An 18,743-nucleotide genomic window follows, 5' to 3' on the forward strand; every position below is an offset into this window, starting at 1 on the left:
TGATGCTTGTGAAAATCTCTTCCCACAGTCTACACACTGGTAGGGTTTCTCTCCAGTATGTATCCTCTGGTGTTCTTTAAAGGTTGTTGCATGTGTAAAACTCTTCCCACACTCTACACACTGGTAGGCTTCTCTCCAGTATGTCCTCTGGTGACTTGAAGGTTGATGAATGTGAAAACTCTTCCCACACTCTACACACTGGTAGGCTTCTCTCCAGTATGTATCCTCTGGTGGACTTGAAGGTGTGATGAATGTGAAAAACTCTTCCCACACTCTACACACTGGTATGGCTTCTCTCCAGTATGTATCTCTGGTGGACTTGAAGGTGTGATGGTTGTGAAAAACTCTTCCCACAGTCTACACACTGGTAGGGCTTCTCTCCAGTATGTGTCCTCTGGTGGACTGAAGGGTGATGGTTGTGAAAAACTCTTCCCACAGTCTACACACTGGTAGGGCTTCTCTCCAGTATGTCTCCTCTGGTGGACTTTAAGGTTGATGCTAGTGAAAAACTCTTCCCACAGTCTACACACTGGTAGGACTTCTCTCCAGTATGTGTCCTCTGGTGGACTTGAAGGTTGATGGTAGTAAAAACCTCTTCCCACACTACACACTGGTAGGGCTTCTCTCCAGTATGTATCCTCTGGTGGACTTTAAGGGATGATGCTCGTGAAAACCTCTTCCCACAGTCTACACACTGGTAGGACTTCTCTCCAGTATGTGTCCTCTGGTGGACTTGAAGGTGTGATGTGAAAAACCTCTTCCCACACTCTACACACTGGTAGGTTCTCTCCAGTATGTGTCCTCTGGTGGACTTAAGGGATGATGCATGTGAAAAACTCTTCCCACTCTCACACTGGTAGGCTTCTCTCCAGTATGTGTCCTCTGGTGGACTTGAAGGTGTGATGGTTGTGAAAACCTCTTCCCACACTCTACACACTGGTAGGACTTCTCTCCAGTATGTATCCTCTGGTGGACTTGAAGGTGTGATGGTTGTGAAAACTCTTCCCACAGTCTACACACTGGTAGGACTTCTCTCCAGTATGTATCCTCTGGTGGACTTGAAGGTATGATGCTTGTGAAAACCTCTTCCCACAGTCTACACACTGGTAGGGCTTCTCTCCAGTATGTATCCTCTGGTGGACTTGAAGGTATGATGCTTGTGAAAACCTCTTCCCACAGTCTACACACTGGTAGGACTTCTCTCCAGTATGTATCCTCTGGTGGACTTTAAGGGATGATGCTGTGAAAACTCTTCCCACTCTACACACTGGTAGGACTTCTCTCCAGTATGTGTCCTCTGGTGGACTTGAAGGTGTGATGGTGTGAAAACTCTTCCCACACTCTACACACTGGTAGGACTTCTCTCCAGTATGTATCCTCTGGTGGACTTGAAGGTGTGATGGTTGTGAAAACTTCCCACAGTCTACACACTGGTAGGACTTCTCTCCAGTATGTATCCTCTGGTGGACTTGAAGGTTGATGCTTGTGAAAACTCTTCCCACACTCTACACACTGGTAGGGCTTCTCTCCAGTATGTATCATTGGTGTTTAAGGTCGATCTTGTGAAAACTCTTCCCACACTCTACACACTGGTAGGGCTTCTCTCCAGTATGTGTCCTCTGTGGACTTTAAGGTGTGATGTTTGTGAGAATCTCCTCCCACACTCTACACACTGGTAGGGCTTCTTTCCAGCACGTAGCGTCTGATGTGACTGAAGGGTTTCTACTTGTCTAAAGCTCTTGAATTGGAATGTGTCTTCAGATGTGTTTTTGTGTCTTCTGATGATTTTACTTCCATCTGTAGTTAAAATAAACCCATTAAAATATAATTCACATTCAAGCATTAACCATATAGACTAAAAGTAACTAATTAAGTCTTTATTAAAAAAAAAAAAAGTAAAAAAAATAAAGTGAAGTGATTGTCACATGTGATACACAGCAGCACAGCACACGGTGCACACAGTGAAATTTGTCCTCTGCATTTATCCCATCACCCTGAGTGAGCAGTGGGCCGCCATGACAGGCGCCTGGGGAGCAGTGTGGGGGGACGGTGCTTTGCTCAGTGACACCTCAGTGGCACCTTGGCGGATCGGGATTCGAACCGGCAACCTTCTGATTACAGGGCCGCTTCCTTAACCGCTAGGCCACCACTGCCACATGTCACAACTACTTATTTATGATATTGTATTCATTTTATTTATTTCAATTATTTTGGGGCAGTGGTGGCCTGGCGGTTAAGGAAGCGGCCCCGTAATCAGAAGGTTGCAGGTCCCCACACACTGCTCACCGGGCGCCTGTCATGGTGCCCACTGCTCACCAAGAGTGATGGTTAAATACAGAGGACACATTTTGTTGTGTCCCCGTGTCCTCAATGACAATCACTTCGCTTTCACTTTACATTTACAGCATTCATTTAGCACTTCACTTCTATATGAAATTTAACACCCAAATATGGTTGCTAGTGTGACCGGGACACATTAGTGAAATACCATATCATTTACATTTACAGCATTTACCAGACGTCCTTATCCAGAGCGACTTACAGTCAGTAGTTACAGGGACAGTCCCCCCCTGGAGACACTCAGGGTTAATTGTCCTGCTCAGGGACACAATGGCAGTAAGGGGGGTTTGAACCTGGGTCTTCTGGTTCATAGGAGAGTGTGTTATCCACTATGCTACTACCACCCATGTTCATGATGCTGATTTTACTTCACTCACCAGAAGAGATGGAGACGTTCTTCTCGTCACTTCCTGTTGGTTCCAGAGTTTTATCGTGTTCCAGTCGTGTAAGAACAACTGATAACATCTTCAGTGGAACGTGTGTGTTGTTCTGGACCACAGTCCTGGTCTCAGTGGACGACAGAGACAGACTGGGATCCATCCTGGAAACCTGGGACAAAGTGGGAGACGTTTCACTCACCAACAGCAACAATTAGGATGGTTGGAAGTTGGACATAATTTACTCCGACTTTTCGTATTTAAATACGATTGTGGGTCAGAGTTCGAAAAGGCTCAACAAATATAGACACAGTGTGAGCACTAAAGGTGAAAGGCAGCAGAAACCATTGTGAATTGTTATTTATCAGAGCATTTTCATCCATTTTAAAACTATTTGACGCCTATCAACACTGAAAGACACCAGATGTGAAGGAAAGTGAAGGAAAATATATTAATGTGGCTTAGTATTTTCACACTCGGGATTCTACTGTTAAAAATTATATTGTGTTGCACTCGTCAAAAAGAATAAAGCGGCGTCTGGTGAAGAAAAGCGCGTTAAATCGCTCAGAAAAACGCAACAAGTAAACCGGACGTTCGTGTTTGCTGGCCGCTAATTTATCGCGTTGGAGCCCGATTAAAATCATAGAAATTGAGCCCGAAGCGACACGACGTAGCGCGAATAAAAACGAGTGTTTTAATCACCTCGAAAAGCCGGAGAGGGAAAGATGTCGCCCGGTCACCCCAGTAAAAGTCCCAGCGGGGAGCAGGAAGTATCTGAAAGGGCTTTAAACACCAGGAAGAGCAGCGTGAAGAGAAGCGGGAGACGCGGTCGCGGCGGGCTGTTCACTTTCACCAGGACTCGGCTCAGTGGACGGCGATCCGGTTCGCGGTTAGTTCGGCTCTGATTCGGTTCTTCGGAATTGTCCGTGATCCGCGTAGAAACGACCCACGCAGGACCCTGCAGGAAAACGCCACGGAACAGGAAGTAGAACCCCGTTTCCTGTCCTGGAGAGCAGTGACATGCAACTCGATTTTCCTGAAGTGATTCATTTTCGTTTTCTCCAGCCCTCCGATTCTGAAAAAAAAATCATACATCAGTTTCTGTGAAGATGTGTGTGTACCAACCAAGACCTTCTGCACATACAACAACAATAAACCTTGGTTCAGTCCCAAACTGCAGCATCTTCGCCAGGCCAAGGAGGAGGCCTACAGAAGTGGTGTCAGGGTCCTGTACATGCAAGCCAGGAACACGCTGACCAAGGAGATCAAAGTGGCTAAAAGAAGCTACTCTGAGAACCTGAAAGAACGTTTCTCAGTCCTGTAAGAGTTCACCAGCTACAGACAACCCCCACCCCCTGTACCAGCAAACAAAGACCTGGCAGAAGATCTTAACACCTTCTACTGCAGGTTTGAGAGGGACAGATTCACACCCTTGATCCCCATCACACCTCTCTCCCCCCTCCCCTTCCCCTGGAACTCAGGGGATGTGCGTCGGCTGTTCCAGAAACAGAAGACTTGGAAAGACAGTGTCTCCCCCTCCTGTCTCAAAGCCTGTATTGAACAGCTCTTCAACAGATCCCTGGAGCCGTGTGAAGTTCCCACCTGCTTCAAACACTCCAGCATTATTCTAGTCCCCAAGAAACCCACCATCACTGGTCTGAATGACCACAGACCTGTCGCCTTGACGTCTGTGGTCTTTGAATGACTTTGAACATTTTAGCCCATCTGAAGAACATCACGGGACACCTGCTGGACCCCCTGCAGTTTGCCTACAGGGCAAACAGGTCGGTGGATGATGTAGTGAATATGGGGCTGCATTACATCCTGCAACATCTCGACCACCCAGGACTACAGCTCGGAATTCAACACCATTGTGCCTGAACTCCTTACCTCAGCGTGTCACCTGCTACCTTTCAGTGGATCACCAGCTTCCTGGTGCTGCAAGTGAGGGGGGGGGGATCACTACTGGAACACGGTCCCTCAGTCCTGGTGCCCCTAGAGGATGTGTCCTCTCCCCACTGCTCTTCTGCCTCTACACCAACGACTGCACCTCAAGGAACCGGCTGGTACTCTGGTGCAGTCAACACAACCTGGAGCTGAACATGCTCAAGAGTGTGGAGATGAAAGCGGACTTCAGGAGACATCCCTCCATTGCTCCCCCTCACCATATCAGACAGCCCAGTGTCTATTGTGGAGACCTTCAAGTTCCTGGGGAAGCACAGTTGTGGAGGAAAACTGTATGACCTGAACTTCTCACGTGTTATCTGACCAACACCTGTGGTCATGAAATAATTAGAAGACAACTGTGTATCTTATAAGGAAGGTTCTGTGACCTTGATGGGCGCCATCTGGGATGAGCTTGTGTTTTGACATTGTATGTCCCGTGGTATAAAAGCTGTGAACTGCTATCAGGGGATGGGCGTTCTTCTTGCGAGTTCCCCCCATGGCCATGGTAAATAAACTTGGAAAATCAATTCAATTGACTTCCTTTATTGCAGCTCCCCAGACGGGAAATTTTCAAACCACAATTGGCGTGAATCCGCCAGGACCTGACCGGAGGGGCTGATCACCCTAGGTCACCAAGACGCATCTCCAAAACCTTGTTTTAGAGTTTCAGAGTGTCTGGGGCTGCGGTCAGCGTCCTTGGCCGATTCCGCCAGGAGATTCCTTTTTTTTGTCGTCTGGGGACACGAACACGGTGAGCTAAAATATTCCACCTCTCAAACATTTAATTAAAACTGTAGAATCTAGAAGATGAAGAAATCCAAAACCAAAATGATAAGATAAATTGCATATTTGCTTTATTCTGTAGTCGGCTGAATTGATCCAAGTGAGGGGGTTTGAAACCAGTACCCTGGTGCTGGGGGGCAAGAACAGGTTTAAAGTCCTGTGAGCTAAAATTAAGGTGTGAGATAAGACCGGATTTTTATGAGGGGCCGTATAGGACCGTGGAGGACCGGAGTTCTGATGAGTTCCATCACCGGGTGGATGGCAGCGCTGTTAAGAGGCGGGGTTCGCGTTTCTCTAACTTCCTGTCGTATACTCGTCAACCCTGCATTGTCAGCTTTCGCCTGCTGCTCCAGCCTCTGTGTGTGTGTGTGTGTGTGAGTGTCTGCACACATTGGCAGACCTTATCTCTCTCTCTCTCTCTCTCTGGTGTGTGTGTGAGGCGCCTCCCTCTCTCTCTCTCGTTTTGTTTTGGGACTGAACTCTTAGCAATAGATTTTACCGTCTGGGCATCAGCACAGCGATTTACAGCGGGTTTCAACCTTATTAGGCTTTAAAGGGAATATGGGAAAATATTTTTCATTTTGTGGAATTTGTTTTGTTTTTTCTTTCTGAGAGTTTTAAAACTAAGTTTGTGGAAAGCTGGGAAAATTATAAGTATAATATATATAACACCTAAACTGTGCAATTTTAAATGCATTTTGTACCATTGTATGTGCACTTTGGGTTCTTTTTTCTGGTTTTGACTTTATTTTATTTAAGAAAGGAGACTTCCCAACGGCTGCACTGTTTGCCTCTGCTCCTGTGTCTTTGAATCCCCCTTTTGCAGAACTCTTGGGCTGCAGGCCGTCCAGAATCTGAAGCTCCACCCTTCCACCCTGAAAAACCATCATGACCCCTGCTGGAGCAACAGAAACCACCACAGCACGATGACGTCACTGCTTCAACTCCACAGGAGAAACCCACCATCAGAGCAGCTGACCCATTCTCTCCTCCCAAGACTTGTTCAGGCGCCACCTACGAGTTGGATGCCTCACTATCATCTGGACAATCAGGACCCTCAACTATAACCCTCCCCATGGACGACTGAAGATCTTCTGAACTCTTATAAGCACCTCCCAAAGGCAAATCGAGGGGGTGCAGCCATGTCCAGAGCCGTGAATGATTTCATCAGAGAATTCACACAGACATCCACCAAAAGGGCTCGAGTCCTGCTACAGACTGACGTTGTGCACCACATCCAGGCCAGACAGGTTGAAGCAAGGGTCAAGAAAGACAAAAACCAAAAAAATGAAACTCACCCCACATCATGGCACGGCCGCCAACAGAGCAAGAAACAGTGTGATATGAGCTTCTGCTGTGGCCAAAGCAGACATTGGGCGCTCCAGATGAAGGCGCGGCCGCAGTCCTGGTGGCAGTTTCAAATAAGGTCCTGCACATCTACACTGACCTACACTGACACTCATGCTGAATACGAAGACACATTCCACACTCTCCCCAAACACACACTGATACACACATACACTCCCTGCACTCCCTCTGAGAAGTACTTTTTTCATTGTTGATTGTAGTGCAGCCATGTAAAAAAAATCTGATTTGCCTGTGTGAAGCACAGTGGAAGATATATTGACCCAAAAAAAAGGCTTCACATTTATATTGTACTTTGGCTTTTATTTTATTGTGTTGCCAATATGATGTTGTGTTGCCAATATGATGCTGTATTTAAATTTTTTTTCATGATTTAAATGATAGCATTGAGATGACGACATTGTTCTGCTTATAACTTGTGCTGTGCCCTTTTTGTTTCCTTGAACCCAGACCAAGAGCATTTAAAAATATATATTATTTTACCTGACAAGTTGCCCACATGTTTCACTGGTTAAAATCATGTTGTGACACAACTGACTGGACTGATTTTTTTTTTTGTTGTCTAAGATCTGTCTATTTACAGTTCTTTCTCCATCTGACCCCCCTGAATTGGCTGCAATCCCTGCTTCTGTCTGGGCCACTCACAAACACGATGTTGGCTTAATAAAAAACTGCGAGCCCCTTGTTGTGACCCCAAAGTCTCACCACCGCCCACGCAGGGCACAGTAGACCAGAAGACCAGAAGCCATAGCAGGCATTCGTCCGGTGTTCGAAGCCTTTTTAAAGGCAGGAATTATTGTGCCATGTAATGACTCCCCTGTTAACACTCCTATTCTTCCTATGAAGAAATACAGGCCCCCTAACCCTAACTCTAGAGTGACAAACATGTTATTTTTTAACAAATTATCACAAAACAACGCAAAACCAAAGATAAATAATAAATAATATGGAGTGTAACACCTGTTACGTCCCGTGATCATGTGATGTGTGGTTTGTATGTTCTGTCTTGTTGGTGTTTTTTCCTTTTTGTAGGAGGAGCCTGTAATTTACGGAACTCCTCCCAGATCTGACGCTGATTCGCGCTCCCATCGGAGTGATGTCGTTAAAGACGGCGTGCTGCGACGAGGAGGGGGGACGGAAGGAGAGAGGGAGACGAGAGGGAAAATACGCAGGACAGATGCCCTGTTCACATTTGAGTCTACCCGGTGCTTTTCGTGGCCTGACTGGGTGTCAAGGCGTGACTTGTTTTGTTTTATTAATTATTAAAAATCACTTAGTTCCAACGGTTGTGACGTTTCCCTCCCTCTTTCTAATTGTTCACGTTCCTGACCTAGACCAGGACGTAACACACCTGACACTAGAAATTTAACACACACACAGCAACAGTACTGCATAACACCGATAATGGCAGGGTTTTCAAGGTTTTTTTTTTTTTTATTCCAGTATCATTCGTTACCTAAAATGAACAAACCGGTCTCGAAGTCGAGTAGATGACTCTGCATTCCTGGACTATATCACTAACCGACCACAGTATGTGAGAACTCAAGGCTGTGTGTCAGACACCGTTGTCTGCAGTACGGGGGCCCCGCAGGGAACGGTTCTGTCACTTGACAGTCGGAGCGTAACTTGATGTCGAGACGATCACCGATCGATTGTTCATGCTTAGTTTGCCAGATGAATTTATTGGCATTGAAAAATGTTTCTGTGATTGAAATGGAAAAGCTGATCCAATCTGAAAACCAGACGGTACAGTGCAGTACTTCACATCCCTGTGGTCTCACCACAGACGGCTTCAGCTGTGAACATTCTCCACTCCTGAATGTTCACTTGTGCCACCTTAGAAAACCACCTCTTTTGTCCAAATGGCATTTGTCTGGAGATGGATCCTGCCACTCCACTGGCAATAACCGTCCTGTTTTCCAGATTCAGATAGTTGCGTTTTCTCCCATATTTTGAAACAATTTTTAACCAGCCTCAAATGTTTATCTCAAAATGCTAATAATGCTAAATACTTAATACAAGATAATGAGAATCATTCTTTATCCCCCTTGTGATTACTGTATGAACAAGACTTTATAGCTTAAAATATTTGACCTTTCTTAAGGACAGAAGCAAAATAATAAAGGTTTATCTTATCTTAAAACCATCAGATGATGTGAAGCACTGATAACACAAACTACAGATCCCATCATGCAGCGCTTCAGTTGCCTCGCTGAACACAATCTCATAATGTAGTGTGCACTTTGCTGACAAACTGAGCGCACTAGGCACCGACTTCGCACAGCGTTCAAGCTGCTTCACAACCCATTTGCCATCAATGTGAAAACTATACAGATTCAGATGTAGCTGATTGAGCTGCGGTGTAAAGATTGTGTTCAGCAAAGCAACCGAAGCACTGCATTATGGGATCTGTAGTTTGTGTTTATCAGTGCTTCATATCGCAGGGCTATAAGAAGAGATCTATATAACTAAAAGAAAATGTATTTTTGTTCTACTAGCTGCGTGTACTGACTGGGTTAAATAGACCAGCTTTGATCCTGCATACTCTTTTGGTATTTACTCTTTTTTTATTTATAATGATGAAATGAACCACATAATTTACGGTGAGTTTTGAACTAAATGCACTACAACTGAGAGGTAGATTACTATTGCAGTTACTGTATATATGGATATATCGTATGTAAAATATACCAATGTTACAGAAAAAAACAAATGAGATTGGAGTTTTCTCTCATGTTCCCTCTGATGGAGAAAGGAGATCTTTATACTGAACATCGTTCTCCACAGATCAAACAGATCGTCCTGCCCCTGATACCAAAATGCAGTGGTCACCAGTCCACCACATGACTGTCCCCTCTTGGAAATTCAGGCTAATTGTAGACCTTTTTGCCACCTGGTGATGATCCTGGATTCAGAGTATGTGTCCTCTGGTGGACTTTAAGGTTTGATGCTTGTGAAAAATTCTTCCCACACTCTACACACTGGTAGGGCTTCTCTCCAGTATGTCTCCTCTGGTGGACTTTAAAGGTTGCTGCATGTGTAAATCTCTTCCCACACTCTACACACTGGTAGGGCTTCTCGCCAGTATGTGTCCTCTGGTGGGACTGAAGGTTTGATGCATGTGAAAATCTCTTCCCACAGTGTCCACACTGGTAGGACTTCTCTCCAGTATGTATCCTCTGGTGGACTTTAAGGGATGATGCTAGTGAAAAACTCTTCACACAGTCAACACAGTGGTAGGGCTTCTCTCCAGTATGTGTCCTCTGGTGTTCTTTAAAAACTTAATTCCTTGGTATAATGATCACACACGCTCGCTTAAGAAGACCGCCCGGAAATTAGAACGCAAATGGCGTCAAAGTAAATTAAACATATTCCGAATAGCTTGGAAGGAGAGCCTACTTAACTATATGAAGGCTCTTAGCGCGGCTCGATCAACATATCTGTCCTCGTTAATTGACAAAAACAAAAATAATCCCAGATTCCTGTTTAAAACTATAGCCAAACTAACCAGGAATAAGACAGAAACGGATACTACCACTCAATATCATCATAGTAGCGATGATTTTATGAATTTCTTTAATACTAAAATTGTTGCGAATAGAGAGAAGATTAAAAGCACAACAAATAGCTCCGCCGATATTTCCATGAAAAATAATCTTCTAATAGACCACCGATTAGAACGATTCAACCCTATTAAAGAGCATGAATTAATCGAATTAATCTCGTCGTCAAATCAATGTACTTGCGCTTTTGGATCCGATTCCAACAAGGTTCCTTAAGCAAATAGCACCTAATATTATAAATTCTATCCTCAAAATTATTAACTCGTCGCTTAGCGTCGGCCACGTACCAAGTTCGTTCAAGGTAGCAGTCATTAGACCCCTGATTAAAAAGCCGGATCTTGATCGCAGTCAGCTTTCAAATTATAGACCAATATCCAACCTTCCGTTCATATCAAAAATCTTAGAAAAAGTCGTAGCCCAGCAGCTGAGTGCATACCTAGACTGTAACAACATCCACGAAGTATATCAATCAGGATTTAGACCTCATCATAGCACTGAGACAGTACCGGGCCACTGTAGCACCAATATACCACTATCACCACATATTTCAGTATCGGTCATACAGTGCAACCGTCTGTCACTGCTTCTGTTTGTTTTTCTCCGAGACACGGAATCAAGCACCCAGACTACTGGCAGACCCCAGTGAAGAGACCAGCAAATAAATCCTGGTTCCTGACAACTGCTTAACAAGGACATACCATGAAACAAACCAGAGGGTCACCACAGCCACCACCACTGTTCCAACTACAGTTATAGGGATCTTCAAATGGACCATTATGGACACGTAATCTAGACCATGACACTGACTACATCCTGGACTTCTCCAACCCTACAACTGTAGGACTTATTATTATATCATCCCCAACCCTGCACTGACACCATTTGCAGGCTCACTCTACCCTGGAAGGGGGTCCCTCTCTGTATCACTCCTTCCCAAGGTTTCTTCTTTTCTTTTTTTTCTCTCTCCTAGAGTTTTTTTTGTGTGGAGTTTTTCCTTGTGTGCAGAAGGGTCAAGTGTGGGGGGTGTCAAATGTAGGGCCTGTCAAAGCCCATTGAGACATACTGTATGTGATTTTGGACTATATAAGAAATAAATGTTGTTGTTGTTCATTAAAGGTTGTTGCATGTGTAAAACTCTTCCCACACTCTACACACTGGTAGGGCTTCTCGACAGTATGTGCCCTCTGGTGCGACTGAAGGTTTGATGCTTGTGAAAATCTCTTCCCACAGTGTCCACACTGGTAGGACTTCTCTCCAGAATGTATCCTCTGGTGGACTTTAAGGGATGATGCTCGTGAAAAACTCTTCCCACAGTCTACACACTGGTAGGGTTTCTCTCCAGTATGTATCCTCTGGTGTTCTTTAAAGGTTGTTGCATGTGTAAAACTCTTCCCACACTCTACACACTGGTACGGCTTCTCTCCAGTATGTGTCCTCTGGTGGACTTGAAGGTGTGATGAATGTGAAAAACTCTTCCCACACTCTACACACTGGTATGGCTTCTCTCCAGTATGTATCTTCTGGTGGGACTGAAGGTGTGATGAATGTGAAAAACTCTTCCCACACTCTACACACTGGTATGGCTTCTCTCCAGTATGTATCCTCTGGTGGACTTGAAGGTGTGATGGTTGTGAAAAACTCTTCCCACAGTCTACACACTGGTAGGGCTTCTCTCCAGTGTGTCCTCTGGTGGGACTGAAGGGTTGATGCTTGTGAAAAACTCTTCCCACAGTCTACACACTGGTAGGGCTTCTCTCCAGTATGTCTCCTCTGGTGGACTTTAAGGTTTGATGCTAGTGAAAAACTCTTCCCACAGTCTACACACTGGTAGGACTTCTCTCCAGTATGTGTCCTCTGGTGGACTTGAAGGTGTGATGGTAGTAAAAACCTCTTCCCACACTCTACACACTGGTAGGGCTTCTCTCCAGTATGTATCCTCTGGTGGACTTTAAGGGATGATGCTCGTGAAAACCTCTTCCCACAGTCTACACACTGGTAGGACTTCTCTCCAGTATGTGTCCTCTGGTGGACTTGAAGGTGTGATGGTAGTAAAAACCTCTTCCCACACTCTACACACTGGTAGGGCTTCTCTCCAGTATGTATCCTCTGGTGGACTTTAAGGGATGATGCATGTGAAAAACTCTTCCTGCACTCTACACACTGGTATGGCTTCTCTCCAGTATGTGTCCTCTGGTGGACTTGAAGGTGTGATGGTTGTGAAAACCTCTTCCCACACTCTACACACTGGTAGGACTTCTCTCCAGTATGTATCCTCTGGTGGACTTGAAGGTGTGATGGTTGTGAAAATCTCTTCCCACAGTCTACACACTGGTAGGGCTTCTCTCCAGTATGTATCCTCTGGTGGACTTGAAGGTATGATGCTTGTGAAAACCTCTTCCCACAGTCTACACACTGGTAGGACTTCTCTCCAGTATGTATCCTCTGGTGGACTTTAAGGTATGATGCTTGTGAAAACCTCTTCCCACAGTCTACACACTGGTAGGACTTCTCTCCAGTATGTATCCTCTGGTGGACTTTAAGGGATGATGCATGTGAAAAACTCTTCCTGCACTCTACACACTGGTAGGACTTCTCTCCAGTATGTGTCCTCTGGTGGACTTGAAGGTGTGATGGTTGTGAAAACCTCTTCCCACACTCTACACACTGGTAGGACTTCTCTCCAGTATGTATCCTCTGGTGGACTTGAAGGTGTGATGGTTGTGAAAATCTCTTCCCACAGTCTACACACTGGTAGGGCTTCTCTCCAGTATGTATCCTCTGGTGGACTTGAAGGTATGATGCTTGTGAAAAACTCTTCCCACACTCACACACTGGTAGGGCTTCTCTCCAGTATGTATCATTTGGTGTTTTTTAAGGTCTGATCCTTGTGTAAAACTCTTCCCACACTCTACACACTGGTAGGGCTTCTCTCCAGTATGTGTCCTCTGGTGGACTTTAAGGTGTGATGTTTGTGAGAATCTCCTCCCACACTCTACACACTGGTAGGGCTTCTTTCCAGCACGTAGCGTCTGATGTGACTGAAGGGTTTCTACTTGTCTAAAGCTCTTGAATTGGAATGTGTCTTCAGATGTGTTTTTGTGTCTTCTGATGATTTTACTTCCATCTGTAGTTAAAATAAACCCATTAAAATATAATTCACATTCAAGCATTAACCATATAGACTAAAAGTAACTAATTAAGTCTTTATTAAAAAAAAAAAAAGTAAAAAAAATAAAAAGTGAAGTGATTGTCACATGTGATACACAGCAGCACAGCACACGGTGCACACAGTGAAATTTGTCCTCTGCATTTATCCCATCACCCTGAGTGAGCAGTGGGCCGCCATGACAGGCGCCTGGGGAGCAGTGTGGGGGGACGGTGCTTTGCTCAGTGACACCTCAGTGGCACCTTGGCGGATCGGGATTCGAACCGGCAACCTTCTGATTACAGGGCCGCTTCCTTAACCGCTAGGCCACCACTGCCACATGTCACAACTACTTATTTATGATATTGTATTCATTTTATTTATTTCAATTATTTTGGGGCAGTGGTGGCCTGGCGGTTAAGGAAGCGGCCCCGTAATCAGAAGGTTGCAGGTCCCCACACACTGCTCACCGGGCGCCTGTCATGGTGCCCACTGCTCACCAAGAGTGATGGTTAAATACAGAGGACACATTTTGTTGTGTCCCCGTGTCCTCAATGACAATCACTTCGCTTTCACTTTACATTTACAGCATTCATTTAGCACTTCACTTCTATATGAAATTTAACACCCAAATATGGTTGCTAGTGTGACCGGGACACACTAGTGAAATACCATATCATTTACATTTACAGCATTTACCAGACGTCCTTATCCAGAGCGACTTACAGTCAGTAGTTACAGGGACAGTCCCCCCCTGGAGACACTCAGGGTTAATTGTCCTGCTCAGGGACACAATGGCAGTAAGGGGGGTTTGAACCTGGGTCTTCTGGTTCATAGGAGAGTGTGTTATCCACTATGCTACTACCACCCATGTTCATGATGCTGATTTTACTTCACTCACCAGAAGAGATGGAGACGTTCTTCTCGTCACTTCCTGTTGGTTCCAGAGTTTTATCGTGTTCCAGTCGTGTAAGAACAACTGATAACATCTTCAGTGGAACGTGTGTGTTGTTCTGGACCACAGTCCTGGTCTCAGTGGACGACAGAGACAGACTGGGATCCATCCTGGAAACCTGGGACAAAGTGGGAGACGTTTCACTCACCAACAGCAACAATTAGGATGGTTGGAAGTTGGACATAATTTACTCCGACTTTTCGTATTTAAATACGATTGTGGGTCAGAGTTCGAAAAGGCTCAACAAATAGACACAGTGTGAGCACTAAAGGTGAAAGGCAGCAGAAACCATTGTGAATTGTTATTTATCAGAGCATTTTCATCCATTTTAAAACTATTTGACGCCTATCAACACTGAAAGACACCAGATGTGAAGGAAAGTGAAGGAAAATATATTAATGTGGCTTAGTATTTTCACACTCGGATTCTACTGTTAAAAATTATATTGTGTTGCACTCGTCAAAAAGAATAAAGCGGCGTCTGGTGAAGAAAAGCGCGTTAAATCGCTCAGAAAAACGCAACAAGTAAACCGGACGTTCGTGTTTGCTGGCCGCTAATTTATCGCGTTGGAGCCCGATTAAAATCATAGAAATTGAGCCCGAAGCGACACGACGTAGCGCGAATAAAAACGAGTGTTTTAATCACCTCGAAAAGCCGGAGAGGGAAAGATGTCGCCCGGTCACCCCAGTAAAAGTCCCAGCGGGGAGCAGGAAGTATCTGAAAGGGCTTTAAACACCAGGAAGAGCAGCGTGAAGAGAAGCGGGAGACGCGGTCGCGGCGGGCTGTTCACTTTCACCAGGACTCGGCTCAGTGGACGGCGATCCGGTTCGCGGTTAGTTCGGCTCTGATTCGGTTCTTCGGAATTGTCCGTGATCCGCGTAGAAACGACCCACGCAGGACCCTGCAGGAAAACGCCACGGAACAGGAAGTAGAACCCCGTTTCCTGTCCTGGAGAGCAGTGACATGCAACTCGATTTTCCTGAAGTGATTCATTTTCGTTTTCTCCAGCCCTCCGATTCTGAAAAAAAAATCATACATCAGTTTCTGTGAAGATGTGTGTGTACCAACCAAGACCTTCTGCACATACAACAACAATAAACCTTGGTTCAGTCCCAAACTGCAGCATCTTCGCCAGGCCAAGGAGGAGGCCTACAGAAGTGGTGTCAGGGTCCTGTACATGCAAGCCAGGAACACGCTGACCAAGGAGATCAAAGTGGCTAAAAGAAGCTACTCTGAGAACCTGAAAGAACGTTTCTCAGTCCTGTAAGAGTTCACCAGCTACAGACAACCCCCACCCCTGTACCAGCAAACAAAGACCTGGCAGAAGATCTTAACACCTTCTACTGCAGGTTTGAGAGGGACAGATTCACACCCTTGATCCCATCACACCTCTCTCCCCCCCCTCCCTTCCCCTGGAACTCAGGGGATGTGCGTCGGCTGTTCCAGAAACAGAAGACTTGGAAAGACAGTGTCTCCCCCTCCTGTCTCAAAGCCTGTATTGAACAGCTCTTCAACAGATCCCTGGAGCCGTGTGAAGTTCCCACCTGCTTCAAACACTCCAGCATTATTCTAGTCCCCAAGAAACCCACCATCACTGGTCTGAATGACCACAGACCTGTCGCCTTGACGTCTGTGGTCTTTGAATGACTTTGAACATTTTAGCCCATCTGAAGAACATCACGGGACACCTGCTGGACCCCCTGCAGTTTGCCTACAGGGCAAACAGGTCGGTGGATGATGTAGTGAATATGGGGCTGCATTACATCCTGCAACATCTCGACCACCCAGGACTACAGCTCGGAATTCAACACCATTGTGCCTGAACTCCTTACCTCAGCGTGTCACCTGCTACCTTTCAGTGGATCACCAGCTTCCTGGTGCTGCAAGTGAGGGGGGGGGGATCACTACTGGAACACGGTCCCTCAGTCCTGGTGCCCCTAGAGGATGTGTCCTCTCCCCACTGCTCTTCTGCCTCTACACCAACGACTGCACCTCAAGGAACCGGCTGGTACTCTGGTGCAGTCAACACAACCTGGAGCTGAACATGCTCAAGAGTGTGGAGATGAAAGCGGACTTCAGGAGACATCCCTCAACATTGCTCCCCCTCACCATATCAGACAGCCCAGTGTCTATTGTGGAGACCTTCAAGTTCCTGGGGAAGCACAGTTGTGGAGGAAAACTGTATGACCTGAACTTCTCACGTGTTATCTGACCAACACCTGTGGTCATGAAATAATTAGAAGACAACTGTGTATCTTATAAGGAAGGTTCTGTGACCTTGATGGGCGCCATCTGGGATGAGCTTGTGTTTTGACATTGTATGTCCCGTGGTATAAAAGCTGTGAACTGCTATCAGGGGATGGGCGTTCTTCTTGCGAGTTCCCCCCATGGCCATGGTAAATAAACTTGGAAAATCAATTCAATTGACTTCCTTTATTGCAGCTCCCAGACGGGAAATTTTCAAACCACAATTGGCGTGAATCCGCCAGGACCTGACCGGAGGGGCTGATCACCCTAGGTCACCAAGACGCATCTCCAAAACCTTGTTTTAGAGTTTCAGAGTGTCTGGGGCTGCGGTCAGCGTCCTTGGCCGATTCCGCCAGGAGATTCCTTTTTTTTGTCGTCTGGGGACACGAACACGGTGAGCTAAAATATTCCACCTCTCAAACATTTAATTAAAACTGTAGAATCTAGAAGATGAAGAAATCCAAAACCAAAATGATAAGATAAATTGCATATTTGCTTTATTCTGTAGTCGGCTGAATTGATCCAAGTGAGGGGGTTTGAAACCAGTACCCTGGTGCTGGGGGGCAAGAACAGGTTTAAAGTCCTGTGAGCTAAAATTAAGGTGTGAGATAAGACCGGATTTTTATGAGGGGCCGTATAGGACCGTGGAGGACCGGAGTTCTGATGAGTTCCATCACCGGGTGGATGGCAGCGCTGTTAAGAGGCGGGGTTCGCGTTTCTCTAACTTCCTGTCGTATACTCGTCAACCCTGCATTGTCAGCTTTCGCCTGCTGCTCCAGCCTCTGTGTGTGTGTGTGTGTGTGAGTGTCTGCACACATTGGCAGACCTTATCTCTCTCTCTCTCTCTCTGGTGTGTGTGTGAGGCGCCTCCCTCTCTCTCTCTCGTTTTGTTTTGGGACTGAACTCTTAGCAATAGATTTTACCGTCTGGGCATCAGCACAGCGATTTACAGCGGGTTTCAACCTTATTAGGCTTTAAAGGGAATATGGGAAAATATTTTTCATTTTGTGGAATTTGTTTTGTTTTTCTTTCTGAGAGTTTTAAAACTAAGTTTGTGGAAAGCTGGGAAAATTATAAGTATAAATATATATAACACCTAAACTGTGCAATTTTAAATGCATTTTGTACCATTGTATGTGCACTTGGGTTCTTTTTTCTGGTTTTGACTTTATTTTATTTAAGAAAGGAGACTTCCCAACGGCTGCACTGTTTGCCTCTGCTCCTGTGTCTTTGAATCCCCCTTTTGCAGAACTCTTGGGCTGCAGGCCGTCCAGAATCTGAAGCTCCACCCTTCCACCCTGAAAACCATCATGACCCCTGCTGGAGCAACAGAAACCACCACAGCACGATGACGTCACTGCTTCAACTCCACAGGAGAAACCCACCATCAGAGCAGCTGACCCATTCTCCCTCCCAAGACTTGTTCAGGCGCCACCTACGAGTTGGATGCCTCACTATCATCTGGACAATCAGGACCCTCAACTATAACCCTCCCCATGGACGACTGAAGATCTTCTGAACTCTTATAAGCACCTCCCAAAGGCAAATCGAGGGGGTGCAGCCATGTCCAGAGCCGTGAATGATTTCATCAGAGAATTCACACAGACATCCACCAAAAGGGCTCGAGTCCTGCTACAGACTGACGTTGTGCACCACATCCAGGCCAGACAGGTTGAAGCAAGGTCAAGAAAGACAAAAACCAAAAAAATGAAACTCACCCCACATCATGGCACGGCCGCCAACAGAGCAAGAAACAGTGTGATATGAGCTTCTGCTGTGGCCAAAGCAGACATTGGGCGCTCCAGATGAAGGCGCGGCCGCAGTCCTGGTGGCAGTTTCAAATAAGGTCCTGCACATCTACACTGACCTACACTGACACTCATGCTGAATACGAAGACACATTCCACACTTCCCCAAACACACACTGATACACACATACACTCCCTGCACTCCTCTGAGAAGTACTTTTTTCATTGTTGATTAGTGCAGCCATGTAAAAAAAATCTGATTTGCCTGTGTGA

The 18,743-nt window shown here is 45.8% G+C and overlaps 2 long non-coding RNA genes across 2 annotated transcripts; both read right to left on the reverse strand.

The window, feature by feature from the left end:
* Positions 1–1,627: 1,627 nt before the first annotated feature.
* LOC114776075 (uncharacterized) lies at positions 1,628–3,728 on the reverse strand. The gene is made up of 3 exons (XR_003745356.1): positions 3,420–3,728; positions 2,718–2,889; positions 1,628–1,797 (listed from the first exon to the last, which is right to left on the reverse strand). It is a non-coding gene; the product is annotated as an uncharacterized LOC114776075 (long non-coding RNA).
* A 9,539-nt stretch (positions 3,729–13,267) lies between these two features.
* Positions 13,268–15,426, reverse strand: LOC114776076 (uncharacterized). The gene is made up of 3 exons (XR_003745357.1): positions 15,121–15,426; positions 14,422–14,593; positions 13,268–13,499 (listed from the first exon to the last, which is right to left on the reverse strand). It is a non-coding gene; the product is annotated as an uncharacterized LOC114776076 (long non-coding RNA).
* Between the last annotated feature and the right edge of the window lie 3,317 nt (positions 15,427–18,743).

This window comes from Denticeps clupeoides, unplaced genomic scaffold (genome assembly GCF_900700375.1).
Source record: "Denticeps clupeoides unplaced genomic scaffold, fDenClu1.1, whole genome shotgun sequence".
NCBI lineage: Eukaryota > Metazoa > Chordata > Actinopteri > Clupeiformes > Denticipitidae > Denticeps > Denticeps clupeoides.